Below are 22,488 nucleotides of genomic sequence, written 5' to 3'. Positions count from 1 at the left end.
TCCAAAAAAAAGGTGCATAAATGGCCTAAAAAATGCTGCAAAAATTGTCAAAAAACACCAAATCATTTTTGTACTTCAGGAATAGCAACCATGTTAAATTAAAAAAAAAGATGGCGTTAAAACACCTCCGTGCCGGCCAACAATAATTCCTGTACAAGAGAGAAGATGTCCAGACTAAAAAGCTGAAGGAGGGGCAAAATCATCTTTTTGCGTCTCAGTTAACACCGTTACATGGCCATTCTAACAGTAGTGCCATTCTGGGAACGTAAATTTCAGCCGAGGTCGGATAAGAAACATTTCAACTTTGGATGTTAAATTGGGAACAACAAGTTTTTTCAGTGTCAAATAAGGAATTTTCTCTTTGGTTAAACATGGACAAGCCTAAGGCAGGACAAATATAAAAAAAACTACGTTAAGAGTAACGTGCTATGGAAGTTGTGTAACAAGTGTAGAAATCCTTGAATGTTTATGCATTTTGCAAAGGTAGAATTGTGTAAGATATGTTGAAGCGTGTCAATCAGACAACGAATTATGGAATTTAAAAAGGGTTAAGCTAGCGTCCGGACGTTCGGCTCTAGACCCTCATCCGGACGTAGCTCCTCGTGCGTGCTCCGTGCCGCACGCCCTGCGTGCTCGGGTTCCCCGTCATCACTCGAACAACTCGCCCCACCCACGTCGGTCCCCCACATCAGTCCACGCCGCCCGAACATCGCCAGCATCGAGAAGAGAAGGAGACACCGAAGGTGATGAAGCAGATGCAACACCCGATCTACTTTTAAAACATCCAAATGAAATATTTGCAACATATGTTCGAAACAGTTGAAACACTTACAAAACACTTGTAAAGGCACATGAAAAATGCTTGAAAAAGCCATTACAAAATATATACAACATCTAAATCAAACGCATGCAACATATGTGTGAAACACATGCAACATCCAGATAAACACACTTGCAAACATATGTCTAAAAAAATAGATGAAACATTTAAAACAGACGCTTGCACATACGTGTACAACCATTGCAACATATGCAACATCCTGATTTAGTTTTGCAACATCTATATGAAATACTCAACATACTATGGAACATCTGAAACATTTGAAACATACACTTCCAACATGCGTTTTTCATCCTTCTTCCGCACGACGTAGAGCAGAGCGGGGAACGGTCGGTTCTGGCCAGCCGGCGGCCAAGGATGTTGGCATGACATGGCAATGGCCAGCTGCGCCTGCGCCTGGCATGGTCTGGCCACTTCGGATCTCTGATGTCGCGAACTGAGGATGAGCGTCGCAGCGGCGTCGGCGTCGAAGCGGCCACAACCGTTTGGTCGGGAATGGCGGCGTCGGCACCACCTCGACGCGGTATGGGACGGGGCACGGCGCTCAGCTGTGGGGCACGAGGTGTGAGGACGGGGCATGGCGTGGTGTGGGATATGGTGCAGCAAGGTGGAGCGTGCGCGCGCGGGGGATGGGGCGCTGTGTGGCGTGCGGTGGAGAGGAGGCGCAAAGTGAGTGGGGACTGGGGATCTATGTTTTTTAGAGAAGATGGAGATCTCTGGAGAAGCAGACCGGTTGCCTGTTAGGTAGGGATGAAAACGGATCGGATACGAACGGATATCACTGATATTACATTTGTTTTCATATTTCTGTCCGGATTCGGATTCGAATACGGATAGTATCAACTATGTCGGATATGATACGATTGGATATCGACATCATAAATATGCGATTTGAGTATTCAGATACGGATACGGCATCAGATGTTGGATATCCGGACTCGGATACGGACAGATCTCAACCCCTCTAAACGGATTCGGTTAAAATACGGTCGGAAAATATCCGTACCGTTTTCATCCCTGCTGTTAGGCTATCCGCACTCGTCCACCTCTATTTCCATCTCTAAAAAGAAATATTCTATTCTAGTCATCGAGATTCTCTACTCTATACCCATTTCTCTCGTACCCGTGTTATCTCTATCCCATACTCTATACCTACTATTCCATATTTTATTCTCCTCTCTCCCCCTTTCTCTCTCACCAACTCTCTCTCTCCGCGCTACATTATTTAGCGTGTGTGCTGCGCGCGCTGGGCTTCCAGGTGCACTGTGCCGCCGGGACGCTGCAGGCCGGTTTACAGGCGCGCGGTGCGGGCGCCCACACGCTACCGCGCGCGGTACCGGACCGTTTAGCGGTCGCGGTGCGGATAGCCTTAGACCGGCGCTGTGTAGGGCCATGGAGCGTCCGGATGGACGCCATTGCTAGAGTATTACCTATTAAAAAAGGGCAAGGAACTTGGTTGCCACGGTGGAACCTGAGATTTTTTATTTTCTTCCTCTCCAGCACTGCACAGCGCGGAGCTGATCTATTTGCTGTGCGTTTCTGATCACGTACAGAGCCTCCTACTAGGACGTGTCGTGCCACCGACGTCCTATTCGTTTGGGCTGGTTTGACTGTTCGTTTGGGCTGGTTTGGCTTATAAGTCATGGATGAAAATACTATTGACTGGTTTGATGTGAGAAAAAAATACTATTCGTTGACTGATAAATCATGACTTATAAGTTAAATACGATCCCGCGATACATGGAATCTGCCCGGAGTAAGAGAGCGGAAGAGAAAAAGAAAGGAAAGACCGGAAGAGTACTCTCTAACAGCCTGTTCGTTTGGCTGTGGCTTATCGTAAACGATCGTAAATTTTCAGCTGGAACAATATTTTTTTTTCGCACAAACCAGCCAGCAGTACTTCTTCACGAACCAGCAACGATATAAATCAGCCAAGCGAACAACCTGGCCCTTTGATGCTTGGGAGGGCCAGCACGGCAGGACGCAGCATCCGATTCCCACCAGCCACCAGCACCAGGTTGCAGTTGGATCCTGGATCTGGATGGTGCTTGACTGCCGCCCGGCCGCTTTGCGCTGGCCCCACAAACGCTGGGAAGGAGACTAGGAGAGAGAGGGGTGGGTCACTCTCGGCGGGGTGGGCCGTGGGGGAGACGCGCAAAATATCGGCGGAACCCGCGGCGAGGCCCCAGCTTTTTCGGGGAAAATCTAGTGCGGCGCGTGTGGCGGCGGGGCTGCCTCCCGTCGTGCTCCAGGTCAGGAGGAGGGTGGCGAGGCGTACATCAGATGTCAACAGCGGCGGTGTTGCCGTCCCCGGATGCAACAGGAACATTCACTATAGTGCCAGGAAGGGCTCAGATAAACGCTGTATTCGCTTAGTTGATAAGCTATGTTTAAAAATACTATTAATTGATTTATTATGAGAGAAAAATATTCTTCGTTGATTGAAAAAATACGACTTATAAATCAAATAAATAGGGCGAAAAACCGCTCGCCTCAGACGCCAAACACTACTGTAAAAATGTGGTACACCCACCACGCGCAGTATCTCTGCTAAGCTGGCAGATCAGCATTCAGTAGTCACTTATGACCTCAACGGTAATATCCTTGCTCCTCTGTGCACGAGCGCTCAGAGCTGTTCGGCTAGTATTAAAGCCGGCTGATAAGCTGATTAAAATTGTTTTGTTGTGAGAGAAAAATACTATAGATTCTAACTGATAAGCCGGCTGATAATTCAAACGAATATGCCCTATTTTGCTCAGTGTTACTTTACTCGTTTATTTACCACATGAGACACGAATTCGCCAAGGATAGTCCCCCTAGATGGAGACGCTTTATCTGCCGTTAACTTGTACAGTAATACCATGTAACTGTTTAGTTCCACCATATGCTTAATTATACTTTGCACTGTGAAACAAAGACATGACAAACTACCTGGTATTAGACTAAGGAGATGTTTGGATCCGGTGACTAAAATTTAGGATGTGTCACGTGAGGGTGTCGCATAGGGTGTTTGGATACTAATAAAAAAAATTATAGAATCTGTCAGTACTCTACGAGACGAATTTTATAAGTCATAATTGAAAGTACTGTTAACTGAGTTGGTATGAGAGAAAAATATTATTTGTTGGCTGATAAGCCATGACTTATAAGCCAAATACAACCCAGCGAATATGCTATTCAGTGTATAGGACTCGGTGCTACAGTCACATTTGTTGGATCGAACCGGCTAAAGAACGCCCACTGCGGACACTCTTATGGTCAACACTTGGAACGTTCGTGCTTGCTTGCTGCTTGCACATACAGGTCCGGTTCCATACTTCCATTTAGTCAAATTCCAAATACAGTAGGTACTTGGCTAGCTAAGCGCTTGTTTAGTTCGCGAAATTTGAATTTTGGGTTACTATAGCACGTTCGTTTTTATTTGGTAAATAGTGTCCAAACATTGACTAATTAGGCTTAAAACGTTCGTCTCGCAATTTCCCACCAAACTGTGCAATTAGTTTTTCTTTTCGTCTACATTTAATGCTCCATGCACGGACCGCAAACATTCGATATGACAGGTACTGTAGCAACTTTTTGGATTTTGGGGTGGAACTAAACAAGGGCTAAAACCGAACGTCCTTGTCCAGTTGCTGTTCATACAAAAGACGTTTGCGGCGGCTGCTTGCAGCTTTGGCCTCGCTGACGACCTCCGGTCGCTGTTGGATTGGAACCGGTACGGTGGAAATCAAGGGCATATGTATGTATTCAGTTCCATTTCCAGGGACATGAAAATTATATATATGATTCTGGTAATTTATTGGCAAGTTATATACTACATGCAACTTGTGTATGTGTTCCGAAATCGCGGGGGTGGCTATCTCATTACACATGAACTAGCTTGCCAATGGTCGCCAGTCACTGATGGCTAGTAGCTCATTTTGACTCACGCGTTAACTGTTAGCGTGCGTGGGTATAGGTTTACGCGCATATGCGCCGCGCCACAGCTAGCCCACGGGGTCTATGTGTGTGCCAGCGGACGGCCTCGATCATGCCGTGCGTGTGGCGCCGCGGCCACCGGCGCTGACACGCATAGGCTGATCATCGATGCGCGTAAGCGTATACGTGATGACTGGTGACCGGTGACCAGCCAGCCCTGCTTTAATTTCTCGCTTCCGCGCCGTCGTGATCGGACGGGTGTGTTGGATCCATCTATCATTATCTGTCGTGCCAACCAACGGCTACCAGCTGCCCGGCAGCCTAGCTCCAACACGCCGATCGAGCCTGTACTCTGCAGTCTCGTGGTAGCTACCTCTCCCAGTCCCAGGAGGTTTCCTTTTCCTCGATCGGTTGCTTGCAGTGTTGCATTGTGCGGCTACGCAGCGGCAGCGGCAGCGCACCAGGAGCTGGATATATATATGCCGACATCAAGCCGTGTCTGTTCCCTCCTTCCGGCACGCCCGGCACCGGCACCGGCACCGGCACCAGCGGCCGCGCGCGCCTGTTGTACCAGCGACGCGCCGACGGTACGGCAAGTAGCCTCGTCGAGTAGCAGTGCCATGTGGGGCCTTGTTTAGATTATAAGTTTTTTCACTCTCTCTCCATCACATCAAATCTTTGGACACCTGCATGGAGTATTAAATGTAGATAAAAAAATAACTAATTACATAGTTTGATTGTAAATTACGAGACGAATTTTTTGAGCCTAGTTAGGCCATGATTGGACAATAATTGTCAAATACAAACGAAAGTGCTACGTTGCCAAATACAGATTCCTAACCTCAATCTAAACAAGGCCTGGGAATTGCCGCCTTCCTTCTGTCCATCATACAATCATTGCTGAGCATATGCAGATTCCGTGTTTAAGGCCTGGTTTAGTTTCAAAAAGTTTTCCCAAAAAGTGTTACAGTAGCCATTACATCGAATCTTACGATACGTGTATGGAGTATTAAATATAGACGAAAAAAACTAATTACACAGTTTGGTTGGAAATCGCGAGACGAACGTTTTGAGCCTAATTAGTCCATGATTGAACACTAATTGTCAAATAAAAACGAAAAGTGCTACAGTAGCCAAATTCCTAAATTTCATCCAACTAAACAAGGCCATACGCATGGGCGGTCCCGATGCTAAAAACTATACATAGCTCTATACCTATTAATTTTTATAAACACTACACAACCATGGTTTCAATAGATAGTTTTTACAAAATAATTTTTTATCCAATCATATACATTCTCTCTTCATTCTCTACTTATCATATCTTTTCGTGTCTTGGTTCTCGTGTGGATATGGTTTCTAACTTAGACCCGGTTTCTATGATTTTTACTCTCTTCAATAACTACATTACCACATCAACAAAATGCTAAGGTGATAGTACAATTAATATCCATAAAAACTATAGTGGTTTCTACATTGAGAGTGCCCTTAGCAGTATTATGCATCCCCACTTCTGCAGGTGTGTGTAGTGTATATATATGCACATGCACGTTCCAAACCACCTGCAAACCAATTGTGTGTATCCCCTACACCACTATGCAACCTGCACTTCTCAGAAATTTCTCGTTTTTTCTAAATATAAAAAACAAATCTTTCTCTACAAAGGGAGATGAATGCCCCCAATCGTGTATATATGTTTTTTTTCAGAAAAAACAACATAAAAGGGCGTATACAACAGGGAGTATTATATAGCACCTAGCTATCCTCGCCCATTTATTTATACATCTGAATAGAAAGTTCTCAATGGTGGAACTAGAACTTTTGATCAAGGAGACCCAACAATACCATGACACCTCATAGATATGATAAATACATACAACAAGTGTACGTCTCAATCACTAGTACATAAATCTTAATGGAGGCGGGCGAAAATGCTTAATGGAGGCGGGCATTGCAACCGCCTCCAATCAAAGGTCACGGTTAATCATGACTTTACGGAGGCGGTTACCTTGCCCGCCACGGTTAATCGTTTAATGGAGGCGGGCGCCTCCGTTAATGATGATTAACGGAGACGGTTGCCCTAAGTTGCCGAGGCGGTCTCTATAATGCGACCGCCACAGATAAAGTTTTAATGGTGATGGTCTGTTGTTACATGCCCGTCTCCGTTAATATTTTTTCATTTAAAAAATAGCCTCGGCAGTTTGATTTGTATTCTATTTTCACAAATCAAGCACATATAAAAGCAGAATCAAGACATATATAAACACATATTACGCATATCGAGCACAAACATATATATATATATAACACATTCATTGGTGTCCTCCATTGTCAACCAACATCATTCATAGTTATTACACATGCATGATGTCAAATGTTTACATGTGAAACTAAGATCACCCCACTGTCAACTTTTGTTGGGAAAGAGGTCTGACAACAAGCAATCCTTGATTTGTAACTTGGTGCTCCAGTTTATGATCTTCTCGAACTTCGGATCAAGCGCTAACTTGCTTTCCTTGTTGAACAACGGTCGCCCTTCATGCGCGCACTCTGTGACAAACTTACACATGTCCGCTACTATTTGTCTGAAGTTTTGGTCGACCTTCTCCCTTCGCCACCATCCTTCCACTTTCTTCAGCTGCTGCTGAATCTGGTGCATGTCCTCAGGTACTCGCAAACATAGAATTCACATAGAACTAAGCCATAGGGTTGTTTAGCGCACTGCATGATATATAATACACAATCATTAGAGCATATATAGGGAGAAGTAGTAGTAGGACAATATAGTATAGGAGGAGGAGGAGGAGTAGGTATAGGAGTAGAGTAGAGTAGAGTAGAGTAGAGTAGTAGGAGTAGGAGTAGGAGTAGTAGTAGGAGGAGGAGTAGGAGGAGGAGTACGAGTAGTAGTAGTAGGAGTAGTAGTAAGAGTTGTAGGAGTAGTAGTAGTAGTAGTAGTAGTAGGAGTAGTAGTAGAGAGCATGCTTGATATAATAGCACAAACGAATTTTGATGTACTTACCGGGAACTCGCGCCTGAGTTTTAGTTCCATGCCATTCTTGATCTTCTTCTTAGATCTTCGATCATAACAGCCGGGATCTTGCATGTACTTCTTATAAGCGCTGTACGAAAAACCACTAGTGTCAACGACAATTTGAACACGTATGTTAACTGTAAATGAATAAGTTCTGTCACTTACTATCTCAAACAGCTTTCAAAGTGTTTATACCCTGCTTTGTTTGTATCCCGCAAAGAGTCAAATATACAAGCCCTTCCATCCTGAGGATAGATTATAAATGCAATCTAGTGGCTCATGATGCCCTTGCTGCACCATTCACACAATGAAGAATTGAAATGTTCAAATATGAGAAGTGATGATCCAAGTAGCTATATATATGTTCCAAGTATATTTTTGACTTACCCAAACTGGTGGGCAGCCATGACACACCCATTTCCCCGGACCTTCTTCATGGCTCCATAGATGTACAATCCCGCCCGATACTTATATTCGATTTCTAGATCTTCCTGGAATTTCTTTCTCTCCTCCAGGTTTAAGTTCACCAGGTCTTCATGAGTGTCCGGTATATCGTAACCCACGATGGTTCTCTCTATAATAAGCATTGTATAGAGATAGATAATATCCTTGCCCAATTCCTTGCTTACATAGGCCTGCATCCTGCAAGGAAAAGTCATCATGGCATTATTAGTTTGCTCCTAAAGTACCTATAGCGATGCAGTGGTATCAAAGTCGTAGTTAACTTACATAGCAAATAAGGTGACTTGGGCGACGTCGAGGTCCTTTCACCGCAGTAGTCTATACATGTCATGGAAATCTACGAGGACTTCACCATCCGTGGCCATGTGGAAGTACTCCGCTGGAATCTTGATGATGAATGTGCGCAGGCCCGCTTTCGCCGCTTCCATGTACCATAGATGGAACCTCCTTACCTCCTACTTCTCTTCAATGAGGTCGCCCAAGGTCATCATGAACTTCCCATGCTCGTAGTGGTCGGGGCAATCATCTGGCAGGCCCCAAATCGATGGATGTGTTCTTGGCTTGCAACACCGGGCTTAAGATGTTATGGAGTGAAAAAAGCAGCTTGCATCTCCAATTGAATTATAGATTGACTATGTTCGCTAGTAGCAAACCTTTCAAATGTAGTTGAGTATGGGTGCTTGTCGGCTATTTTATAGGCCGCCCAACTTGTCTTGGTGTGGTTGCAGGGTATGGCCTCCTCTTCATCTGTAGGCTTCCTCGGCGGGGGAGGACATTGGCTTGTGCCCTCGTTCGAACCAGTTGTAGGCGGTGGTGTCACATCGCTTGGTGCTGCCCCTATGCCTCCCTATGGACTGCTGTTGCTGGGAGTCGGACTACCTCGAGGACTGCTGCCTAGGCCGCCCGCATTGTCATTGTCGCTGTCGTTGTCATCATCGCTGTTGTCATCATCGTCACCTAGGTCACTAGGGGGAGACAGCTGTGAGCGAGCTAACGTCGGCATCGGCATTTCCAAGACAATGTCACCCTTATTCCATAGCACGCGAATGCCGAGAGTAGCACCAATGAATCTGCTCCCCTCTTCGGTGGGAATGTCGATTTCATCATCATCAAATTCTGTGTCGCTCCACGTCACATCCACCCTAGCGTAGTCGGGTGGGATCAGCTTGCCGCCGTATAAGGCGCCGCTTTCGGGTAGCAGTGCCACTCCCATGGCCACATCCTTCTTCCTCTGCGCCCTGCCAAAGGGCACCTAAAGCATGCAACTCGTAGGTTCCATGATGTCATCGATTGGGTACCTGAGGAGTCCTCTGGTCGATGACACCATCTACCCTTGTACGACATCTTGAACCTATGGCAGAACCACGCTAGCCTGGCAAAATAGCTGCGACCTCAGCTCCACCATCTTAGGGTCGGTGCTCGTGAATGTATCTTGTATCGACCCCATGATCATGTCCTTCATTACGTCATCTTTGCCTTTCTAGATGAGCCCTTCCTTGTATCTTTACCTCATGTGGTATGTGCTTGCATCGGATTGCCAGGAATCCATGGTCTTCCAGCTCTTCCTTGAGGATACACCACGGACGCACCGTGGTGCTTGGGGTTTCCTAGCGCCTCAGTTAGTACATCTCTCTCTCGGCGAGGTTCGAACGACCCACCCTTCTCTATCGCAGCGACCTCCAAGATCCTTTTCTCTACCTCCTCAATCTGTGGCTCATTGAACTTGGACTTGCCCTCCTGTTGATGCAAAAAGTGGATCTGCAAACACAAAGGGCTAATACCCGAATCGATATCCAAAGCGTGCCAGTCGATTTGACCTGTTAATCGACAAGGATGAAGATACGAGCACTTTGGTCCTGACAACAGCGATACGCCCGGAAGTCACGGCCAAGAGGTACTCACGCGGAACTCAAGAATCGTCGAAGGTCGCACTGAAGCGATGCAACTCGCCGAATCAATGAGAACTCGTAAAAAGGGAAAATATGCAAATTGATGAAGTCACCGAAAAGTAAGTAGATGCAAATAGGAGTAAAAATTGGTTTTGATATTGATTGATATATTTATTACATTGCCCCTCACTCTATATTTATACCCTGATCTAAAGAGACATAACCAAACACAACTAGGACACCAAGCCCATATCTAAGGAAACACGTGACTCTTACATGAATCATACTCTAACAAATATAGAAAAGGAAATCAACTCCTATCTATTTCCCTGTCCGCCTCAATTACGATGGAAATCTCATCGTCCTCCTTTCCATCGGCATACTTCCTGTTTCATCGGCAGTAGTCTTCAAGCCTTCTTTCATCGGCATCGACAATAACATCTCCAACCTTATCGGCAACGCCCGAGTCTAAATCAACCTTTCCATCGATCACCACCATTCATCGGCAACCATCTTTACAAGCTGATTTTCATCGGCTGTCAGCGTACACAGTAACTTTCCTCTACCGATTAGCCCACTCTGATCATTTTGATACGTGCAAAAAACGGTGTCAACACATGCCCCCCAATTTCGGAGTATAAAACCATTAATGCTCCGAAATTTACTCCAGATAACGTTTGCCTTCGCCCAATTACCGTAACTCATCCTTCAAGCCAAAACTTGATCTGTTATCAAATCTAATCAAATCTAATCCTGATTCACGCACCTCAGTAAATATCGCACAATTGCCAACCACTCTTGCCTTGATTATGGTTAAGATACCGAAACAATAATCCATCGGCAAGATCCTAACATAATAATGCTGCCACTTTCAGAATTAAAATATCTTGTACCGATATCTCTTCCAAGTCATGATTACTTGCCATCAAATCATCTGTATAATCCCTTGATTATCGTGCGAACAGTTACCATATCCATCTGAACCACCTCGACCTACATGCGCGCGGTATAGAGATAAGTCCAAAATACCCCTACTCCAAGCGGCTTATAAATAGATTTCTCCGGAACGCTCGTCTTCTACCCTCAGACTCCAATCTTTGACATTCTCTCTTTCCGGCGGCGACTCCGATGAACAACTGTGCGACCTCAACCAACAAGAACTTTTCTCCAGCGTCAACCTCGAGTCTCCGGTTCGTGCCCCCATCTACCTCAAGATAATGGCAATCAACTTCGACGTCCCTGTGGTTCGTTCCACTTCCGTTACCTTTTATCTCGATTCCTCTGGTCTTTGCGAGTTCATACAGTTGGTAATTTTTCTTTTCTTTTGTTCTTCGGATTCTCTAAACTTAGGAACTGCGCAACAAATTAGTTATTCCAACCGATCAGCCACATGTCCAATGCCTAGGACCAATGGGTAACCCAGATCCAACTGATCTGATTAATGCAGAGGTCAATAGAATCCCCTTTAGAGCCCAAAATTTCTCTCTGAATTTATGGAAAGATACATTCCGATCTTGGCCCAAAACCACCAAAGGGTGGAAAGATTGGTACTTAAGGGTCAATAGGTCGATGCAAGTATACTGGGCAGAACGGAAGCTAGACCAATGCATTAGGCTATCTATTGCCGATATGCAAAAGAACGAGTCAGTGATGATTGCAGCTGCTTACTTCTGGTCAGACACAACAAACACTTTTATGTTTGAACATGGCCCAGCTACTCCCACACTTGTCGATGTCTACATGCTCACTGGCTTGGATATTTCAACTACCGATGAAGGCTCCATCTATGGCAGAAAATCTGAATATAGGGTGAATACCCGCAACATCGGCAGTTGGACGGGATACATTCAAGAATGCCAGAAGACCGGGACAGTTAACCAGAGGGAACATGCCACATTCTTGAATATGTGGTTAGAAAAATTTATCTTCTGTGGTCGATCAGTAGGACCAACCAACGCCTTCCTCCCCGCAGCTGAACTCTTGGCTAATGGTGTAAGGTTCCCTCTTGGCCGATACCTTCTGAGCTCCACTTATCATCTTCTTCATCAAGTGTCTTAGAAACTTTTGCTTGGCGAACCCATCGGCAACTTAGGAGGTCCGTGGTGGTTTATCAACATGTGGCTGAATGCCCATATGCACAAACGTTTGCAATGGGACTTCTTTGCCCAACAATTCCCATGAGAAATTGCTGAAGACCATGTGCTTGGGGACGAGGAATCGGCAACACGCTCACCCCTCAATTTTGGTGAAGCCATAATTGTCCTTCCTAGAACAGAGGCCAATGAAGACCAGATCGGCAGATTCTTCTAAAGCTTCTACAATGGTCTTTCTCGTGATCATAGGGCCCGGGTACCTTATATTGATGAAGAAAACAGATTCCCCCTTCTTTTCAACTTTGCCGATGACACTCTGAATCAGGATAATGAACTCATGATGGCCATCATTACTCCCAGGGCAATTCCAGTAAACACATTCGGTAGCGGGAAAAACACCAACATCACGTATGAATTTTACAACCCATCGGCAGTATCCCATCAATTGGCTTTTGGGCAACTGCCAATCAAACTTTGTTTTGCCGATGTGATCAAACCCAGAGAAACAATCACCTGCGGAACAGATTGGAACAAGGTAGTGCGACTCTCCCCCGATGCCAATACTACAGATGTCGATATATCCATCTGGACGCCAATATCTTTCATCACCGAATCATATAAGCAATGGTGGTGAGAGTGGAAGGAACAACTGTTTGCAATATCTGCTCACACATATCGGCACATGATCGACCCTGAATACGCCATCCCCGATGACGCAGTAAGTTTCTTTTAACTCCCTTCTGCTTTTTCCTTTCATATATCGGTAACTGACTTTCTCATGACAGGTTAACAACCTAGCACCATCTATGAGCAAAAGTGGGAAACCCTTCGATCTTCAGCCTGTTTCCCCGATATCACCGATCGGCTACAACGCCCCTACCTTAGCTACTTTGACTCACCAGAAGACCCGTGCCAAGACCATCACCTCCAAGTCCAAATTGGCTACAGCTAGGGCCACTCCATTGGCTGCTGCTACAACCCTGATCAAGGCATTCAAGGTAACAACCCTGTTTATTTCTACTCATGCCGATCACAAACTGTATTAACATTAATCATCAGGGTGTAAGAGCCGCTGCTGGATCGTCATCGGCAATCCCTCCGATATCAAGCACCACTACTTCTGACAAACCTTCAAAGGTATTCCTTTGATTTTACATTTTATCTATTAAATATCATACCTTACACTTGTTTTGCAGCAACAAATGGGTACATCGGCAAGCGTACCAGATGTCCAAGCTCCACAACCAACAAGTGCCGATGCCCCCCAGCCAACCGTTGCTGAAGCTCAAGCAAAGCACAAAGCCTTAACAGATGCCGAGGCATAGCCAAAACGACAGAAGTCCATGCCGATCCCCACATCTGCCCTAATGTCTGCAATTCGGCCAGAATCAGTCGATGCAACTGAGCAAGCAGTTAATCCTCCTGTACAGGACACACCATCGGTCATCATACCCTAGGAGTCAACCACCGATGAGGCCACAGAGGATATCCCATCGGCAAGCTCAGCCGATCCTCCACACGACATACTCCAGGCTACTTCCTCCAGCCAAGTACAGGAAATTGCCTTGAAACAGGTAAGCCGATTGACCTAGTCGATTTATAATATTCATACTTATCCTTAACTAACCTCTTTTTCTTTTCCTTAGGAACAAGACTCCCCAAACAGCCTATTTTCCTTTGCCATTGACGTTTCTGACGATGATGGAGAGGAAACAAGTTCTTCCCTTGCACTGGGAACAATATCGGTAGAAATTAAGTCCAAGTTGGAAGCTCTCCTGAACTTGTTACAGCAGGATACCATCCAACTGGTAGATGATTCGGACCCCGCAAAGGCAATTTTCAAAACAATCCGTGGCCAGGTCCCAGCCGATGTTGAAGAAGTACTCTTCCCAGTAGCCCATTTAGAAAGCCGCCAACTGCAATATCGACAGGCTGCTCAACGCATTGCCGATAGAGCAGCTCAGGCTCAACTCAAAGAAGAGATGCTTCAACTGAAACAAATTGCCGATGAGAAGCACAAGGGCATCGGCAACTTGCAGACTTCGGGCGCTGAACTTAAGCAGAAAATCTTAGATTTATCGGCAAAGAAGATGGCTCTGTTGGCTGAATTGAAAGAAGTCGAGGCAGCCTTAACTCACGCTCAATAAGAAGAAAGCCAACTACCCAATGCCATCAAGACCCTTCAGCAAGAAAGAGACATCCAGGCTCGTAAAGCCTTGGCCATGAAGAAAAAACTCAAGCCTGTGGAGGGTGCTGCCGATAAAGACATCAAAGAAATGAAGGAAGCCGACCAGATTCGCCTGCGTGCGATATTGGCTATCCAATCCCTGTTAAACTTGTAAATCTTGTCTATTGCATCGGCACTTTATGAGACATTGACATCCTTGTATAATTCTAGCCGATAGGACTGTTATCGGCACTTATACTTTTATGCATCCATCCAGATACTAGGGTAATATTTCTTTAAATATTTTCCATTTAATGCTCTGGAAAACACAACCCCTTCGAGGGTTTCTAGAATATATGTGTTACCAGGAACAAACTGATTTATCCGATATAGACCTTCCCAATTAGGAGACCACTTTCCAAACTTTGAACTTTTAGTCCCAATCGGTAAAATCAATTTCTAGACCAGATCTCCATCGGTAAACTCCTTTACCTTCACCTTCTTGTCATACCATCTGGCTACTCTTTTCTTATTTTCTTCGATGCTAACTAAAGCCCTTAACCGATGACCCACCACATCTTCCAACTCATCCTTCATAAGAGTATCATAATCATCGGCTGTCAGCTGATTTTGAGAACGTATTCGCCTAGAGCCAGTTTTAATTTCCCAAGGCAATACTGCGTCGTGTCCATATACTAACTGATAAGGCGTCACTTTGGTTGCACCATGATATGACATCCGATATGACCACAAGGCTTCATTTAATACTGTATGTCACCTCTTAGGATTTTCTTCAATTTTGCGCTTAATGAGTTTGATGATCCCTTTGTTAGAAGCATCAGCCTGACCATTAGCTTGAGCATAATACGGAGAAGAATTTAAAACTTTAATTCCCATACCTATAGCAAACTCATCAAATTCCCCTGATGTAAACATAGTGCCCTGATCGGTAGTGATAGTCTAAGGAATACCAAATCGGTAAACAATATGCTCTTTCACAAAATCGATCATATTAGCCGATGTCACCTTTTTTTAAAGGAATTACCTCAACCCATTTTGTGAAATAATCGGTAGCAACTAGAATAAATTTATGTCCTTTGCTCGATGGCGGATAAATCTGACCAATGAGATAGATAGCCCATCCCCGGAACGGCCAAGGTTCGATTATAGGGTTCATAGCCGATGCAGGCGCTCTTTGAATATTACCAAACTTTTGACACCCCTGACATCCTTTAAAATATTTAAAACAATCTTCAAGAATAGTCGGCCAATAGTATCCATTCCTTCTGATCATCCACTTCATCTTGAAAGCCGATTGATGCGCCCCACACACTCCTTCATGAATTTCACCCATCAAGCTTTTCGATTCATCACTGCTAACACATCTAAGTAAAACTCCATCTATAGTTTGATAATATAATTCATCATCGAGGAGCACATACTTGGTAGCTTGGAACCTTATACGTCTTTCAACCTTTTTATATGGATCCTTTAAATAATCGACAATCTCCTTCCTCCAGTCATCGGTATCAACTGCCGATGTTAGCACTTCCTGAATAGGCTGATACCCTGAAGCATGCTGAGCTAGTCGATTAGCCTCCTCATTATGCAGTCGAGAAATATGTTCAAGACGAAAATCTCTAAATCCTTTCAACAATTGCAAACACCTTTCATAATACGAAATCAAAACTTCACTTCGGCATTCATAAATCCCAGCCAATTGATTTATAACTAGCATAGAATCACCAAAGATTTCAACAGCATCGGCACGTATCTCCTTCAGCAATTCTAACCCTTTTATCAAGGCTTGGTATTCAGCCTGATTGTTTGTCGATGTAGCAACAATCAGTAATGAAAACTCATACTTCCTTCCTTGAGGCGAAATCAACACAATGCCAATACCTGCTCCTTCACCACATGTGGACCCATCGAAGAAAAGTGTCCAAGGAGCAACCTCCAGAGAGTCCACTATATTACAATGCTGAGTAACAAAATCAGCCATAACTTGCCCCTTAACTGCCTTAGTTGATTCGTAACGTAGTTCAAATTCTGATAATGCTAAAATCCACTTGCCGATTCTACCACTTAATATCGGCATCGACAGCATATACTTGACTACGTCGTCTTTGCATATGACCATACATTCGGCAGATAACAAATAATGTCTTAATTTGACACAAGAAAAGTATAAACACAGACATAATTTTTCGATGGCCGAATACCTTGTCTCAGCATCCACTAATCTTCTGCTCAAATAATAAATAACACGTTCTTTCCCTTCAATTTCTTGAATAAGAGCTGAACCGATAACGGTATCATCAGTTGACAAATACAACCTGAAAGGTTTCCCGTGTTGAGGTGGAACTAGCACTGGAGGATTTGTTAAATATTTCTTAATTTCATCTAGGGCTAACTGCTGCTCAGCTCCCCATACAAATTCCTGATCGGCTTTCAATTTAAGTAATGGACTGAAAGCCTTGATCTTACCCGACAGATTAGATATGAATCTTCTGATGAAATTAATCTTACCAATCAAAGATTGCAATTCAGTTTTATTGGCAGGAGCAACCACCTTGTTAATTGCATCAATAGACTTCCTACTGATTTCGATGCCCCGCCGATGCACCATAAAACCCAAGAACTGACCTGCCGATACACCAAACACACATTTATTAGGATTCATCTTCAATCCATGCTTTCTTGTGCACTCCAGTATCTTTTGTAGATCGGCTAGATGTTTTGTGATATCTCCAGACTTAATCACTACATCATCAATGTAGATCTCTACTAATGTGCCGATGTATTCATGAAAAATAAAGTTCATAGCTCTTTGATAAGTAGCACCGGCATTTTTCAAACCAAACATCATGACTATCCACTCAAACAGCCCTACATGACCTGGACATCTAAAAGCAGTCTTGGGAATATCTTCTTCAGCCATGAATATTTGATTGTAACCTGCATTACCATCCATGAAGCTGATAATTTGATGTCCGGCTACAGCATCAATCAACAAATCAGCAATCGGCATTGGATAGCCATCCATCGGTGTGGCTTTGTTAAGATTCCTGAAATCAATACAAACACGAAGTTTTCCATTTTTCTTATAAACAGGAACCACATTAGAGATCCACTCTGCATATCGACACTGCCGAATAAACTTTGCCTCAATTAATTTAGTTATTTCGGCCTTAATGTCGGGAAGTATATTAGGGTTGCATCGGCGCGCTGGCTGCTGATGTGGTCGAAATCCAGATTTGATAGGTAACCGATGTTCAACTACCGATCGGTCTAATCCAGGCATCTCAGTATAATCCCAAGCAAAACAATCTTTATACTCTTTTAACAAATCAATTATTTGCTGCTTACACTTGGAATCTAACTTAGCACTAATAAAAGTAGGTCTTGGCCTATCGCCATTACCAATATCTACTTCTACTAAATCATCTACCGATGTAAACCCTTGACCTAACTTTCCATCATCGGCAAACCTATCCATTAAAACTCTTCTTCAGAACCGACTGCTTGGATCGGTGGAATTTCATAATCAACAACTCTAAGGGACTCTTTTTCCCAAACTTCTCCTGATATGCATTTAGTTCACTCATAAGTATCTGATTCTGCCGATGTGATAATATAAGAAGAATCACCAGGGACAAACTCAATCTTATCCCCAATCCACTGTACGAGGCATTGATGCATTGTAGAAGGAACACAACAATTAGCATGAATCCAATCCCTCCCTAGAAGCAGATTATATGCATCCTTGCCATTAATAACAAAGAACGTCGTCGGCAAGGTTTTGCTGCCGATAGTCAATTCAACGCATACTGCCCCTTTAGCCGGTGACACATTGCCTTCAAAATCCTTCAGCATCATATCAGTTTTGGTTAAGTCTTGATCTCCCTTACCAAGTTTCCGATACATCACATAAGGCATAATATTAATCGCAGCCCCTCCATCGATAAGTATCTTAGATATAGGCTGCCCATCAACTCTGCCTTTCACAAACAAAGCCTTAAGATGTTGTCTCTCGTCATCGGTAGGTTTCTCAAAAACAGCCATCATTGGATCTAGTGTCAACTGAGCTACTTGATCAGAGAGAACAACTTCTTCCTCATTATCAGATAGTGTCAAAAATTCCATCGGCAACATGAATACCATATTAACATCTGCCGATGGACCCTTATTTTTGTGTTTTACCTGCCACTGCTGATGACCAGACCTCTCATTGGAGGAATTTTCCTCTTGGTATAAATCCTCCTGATGCTCACGTTGCATCCTCCTTTTCTGTGTCTTTGTCAAACCCTCCGAGCACCATCGAGGAAACTTGGTTTTCCAAACCGGCTGATAACAGGTCCTAGTTGATTCTACACAGCGTATATTAGGGTCCCTGTAAAATATTTCTTCATCGGGAACTCTTGCGTTTGCCATCTCCTCAAGCTCCTCTTGATTCCTTGGAAAATATCCAGCGCGTTTACCAAGCCTCTCATGTACACTAAGTCTGCCCCCCAGCCGATCATGCACTGATGCCCTGCCTCTGATCGGCTCATTGATAAATAAAACCTGATTGCCAGGTTGAAACCTCCTTTCTGACCGATTGACCCCATAATAACCATTGCACTCAGGGCAATTTTCAATAGTTGGCAATTTAATACCTTCTTCCCAGCAATGAATGAAAAACAGGCACTTCCAATGATTTTTATGCCGATACCATTCTTCCCGCGCTGACGCCAACCCTCCTGCTGCCTTCGATGAGTAATCACAATGCCAGGTCGAGGAGGATTTTTGGAACTACTGCTTTCTCCCAGCAAGCCCTTACTTTTTGCATCATCGGTAGTTATCCAATGTTGGGGATCCACTGATGCGTTTTTCTCAGCAGCCTCTGACGTCAATACCTTGGTCTTCCCTTTGGCCTCCAACATATTTGCTGGAAAAGGGTGTTGATCAATTTTCATTGGCTTTTGGGCTTTGGAAGTACCAAACTTAATTCTCCCAGATTCAATAGCCGATTATAACTGTTGCCTGAACACCTTGCACTCATTTGTACTGTGTGAAGTTGCATTGTGCCATTTGCAGTACAAGATCTTCTTCAACTCTTCTGCCGATGGGATAACATAATTAGGTGACAGCTTAATTTGGCCCTCTTGAAGCAAAAGATCAAATATCTTGTCGGCCTTGGTGATATCAAAGGTAAACTTTTCTGGCTCTTTCTGACCAAAGGGACAAGATATCGGCTTTTTATTCTTAACCCACTCAGCTAAGCCGATAACTGGTTCTTCATCAGAATCAGAATCTCCTACTTCTTCAACAAATGATACTTTTTTACTCCAATTCTTTTTAGGTTCAAAAACCCTAGTATCTTGATCAGAGATCCTTTGCACAAGATGACTGAGGCTTTCAAACTCCTGAGAAGCATATCTGTCTTTAAGATGTGGCAATAACCCTTGGAAAGCCAGATCAGCAAGCTGCCGATCATCCAGCACCAGACTGTAGCACTTATTTTTTACATCTCGTAGCCTTTGCACAAAGCTTTCTACCGATTCATCATTACGCTGTCTCAATTTTACTAAATCGGTAAGCTTCTTTTCATGGATTCCAGCAAAGAAATACTTATGAAATTGTTTTTCTAGATCAACCCAAGTAATAATAGAATTTGGTGGTAATGAAATGAACCATGTAAATGCCGATCCAGACAAAGATGATGAAAATAATCGAACTCTTAATTCATCTCTGCCGGCTGCCTCTCCACATTGAATAATGAAGCGATTGACGTGTTCCATTGTTGATGTATCATCTTGCCCAGAGAATTTAGTGAAATCTGGTACCTTGTACCGATTTGGGAGAGGAATTAAATCATATGCAGGAGGGTATGGAGTCCGATAAGAATAAGTATTGACCTTGGGCTTTATCCCAAACTGATCCTTCATAATTTTTGCTATCTTATCGGCCCAAAAAGCATCAGCCTCCTACTGACGAACTGACTGAATTTCTATGGGAGGTGCCTGCTGATATCCCTCCACATATCTTTGTGGCCCACGATCTCCAGCAATCGGCATATTTGCCGTTACTTGTGGTCCATTAACCTGTTGGAAAGGATTCATCGGCTGAGCTGCCGATGCTTGATTCTGGAAACCAGCTTGCATATGACCTTGTTGAATCCCTGCAACCTGCTGATTTTGCTGAACTGTATGTTGAACAGGTAACTGTCCTGACCAACCATTATTAGAACTCATCGGTACAAAACTTACCGATGGCTGGTAATTTGCTGACATTGTTGGATAATTATAACTAGCTTGAGGCATGAACTGAACTCCAGTTTGACTCATAGCAGGGGCTTTCTGCTGCATCGGCAGTAAGCTTGCCGATGGACTTGAATTGGGTGTTTGAACCAAAGGCATCTGGAAACCTCCTGGAGTTGGTTGCACAGTAGTTGCTGTGGCATATTGAGGCACTTGAGCCATCAGCGAAACAGCCGATGGTATAGGAGCTTTTCCTACTGCATCAAACACTTGAGGCAACCCAGGATTGAAAGCAGATGACTCCAGAGGCATACCATATCCCCACCAATTAGCAGGAATCTGGCTATTCTGAGACACAGGGCCTGACATAGCTGATGCCGATAGATCTGTATTAAGCTGAACTCGTCCTCCTAGTAGTACCGGATCTGATCGTATCGGTGTAGATTGAATATTAGGTAAGCCTACCGATACTGGAGGGGAAGTAACTTCTGTACCCACAACGGCCGAGGGAGCCGATGGAGTATTGATAGATGCTGGCTCTGGTTGGTGATAGGCAGACCCAACGTAATGCGGTGCCGCTTGTCCTTCTTTGAGAGTTCGAACCACAGCATTATGAACAGTATTGGACAGTACATTGGAATGATTAATCAAAGCATGATTTACTGCAGAATTAACCATCTCTTGAAGTTTACCAGGATTAGAGTCAAAGGTAACCTACCGAGGTAACAACAAATCTTGCTTCTGGATGACTTGTCCACTCTTGTTCAGGCTAAACGATTTTAGACAAAGCTGCTTGTATTCTTCTACAGCCTTTTCCATAGCCTGCCTCTGCTCTTCCTTAAGATCTTCTTCTGATACCGCGATAATGTTCTCTAAATTGATCTCAAAATTGAACATATTGATTGGATTGATTGGTCCCACCGAGCGCGCCAAAAGATGTGTTGAGGCAAAAAGTGGATCTGCAAACACAAAGGGCTAATACCCGAATCGATATCCAAAGCGTGCCAGTCGATTTGACCTGTTAATCGACAAGGATGAAGATACGAGCACTTTGGTCCTGACAACAGTGATACGCCCGGAAGTCACGGCCAAGAGGTACTCACATGGAACTCGAGAATCGTCGAAGGTCGCACTGAAGCGATGCAACTCGCCGAATCAATGAGAACTCGTAAAAAGGGAAAATATGCAAATTGACGAAGTCGCCGAAAAGTAAGTAGATGCAAATAGGAGTAAAAATTGGTTTTGATATTGATTGATATATTTATTACATTGCCCCTCACTCTATATTTATACCCTGATCTAAAGAGACATAACCAAACACAACTAGGACACCAAGCCCATATCTAAGGAAACACGTGACTCTTACATGAATCATACTCTAACAAATATAGAAAAGGAAATCAACTCCTATCTATTTCCCTGTCTGCCTTAATTATGATGGAAATCTCATCGTCCTCCTTTCCATCGGCATACTTCCTATTTCATCGGCAGTAGTCTTCAAGCCTTCTTTCATCGGCATCGACAATAACATCTCCAACCTTATCGGCAACGCCCGAGTCTAAATCAACCTTTCCATCGATCACCACCATTCATCGGTAACCATCTTTACAAGCTGATTTTCATCGGCTGTCAGCGTACACAGTAACTTTGCTCTGCTGATTAGCCCACTCTGATCATTTTGATACGTGCAAAAAACGGTGTCAACACCTCCATTAGCTTTTTTGGCTTGCGGCCTTTGAGGAAATCCCGTGCCCTCACATCATAGCCTGCGTATGGTTCCGGTAGCCTGGCCTCAGCTAAAGCCCTTTCTTCTGCCCGCCACTATGGCCTCTTAGCGACATACCC

Source organism: Miscanthus floridulus, chromosome 2 (assembly GCF_019320115.1).
Source record: "Miscanthus floridulus cultivar M001 chromosome 2, ASM1932011v1, whole genome shotgun sequence".
Lineage (NCBI taxonomy): Eukaryota > Viridiplantae > Streptophyta > Magnoliopsida > Poales > Poaceae > Miscanthus > Miscanthus floridulus.
The sequence above is the reverse complement of the archived record's forward strand: the minus strand, read 5'-3'. Positions refer to the sequence as shown.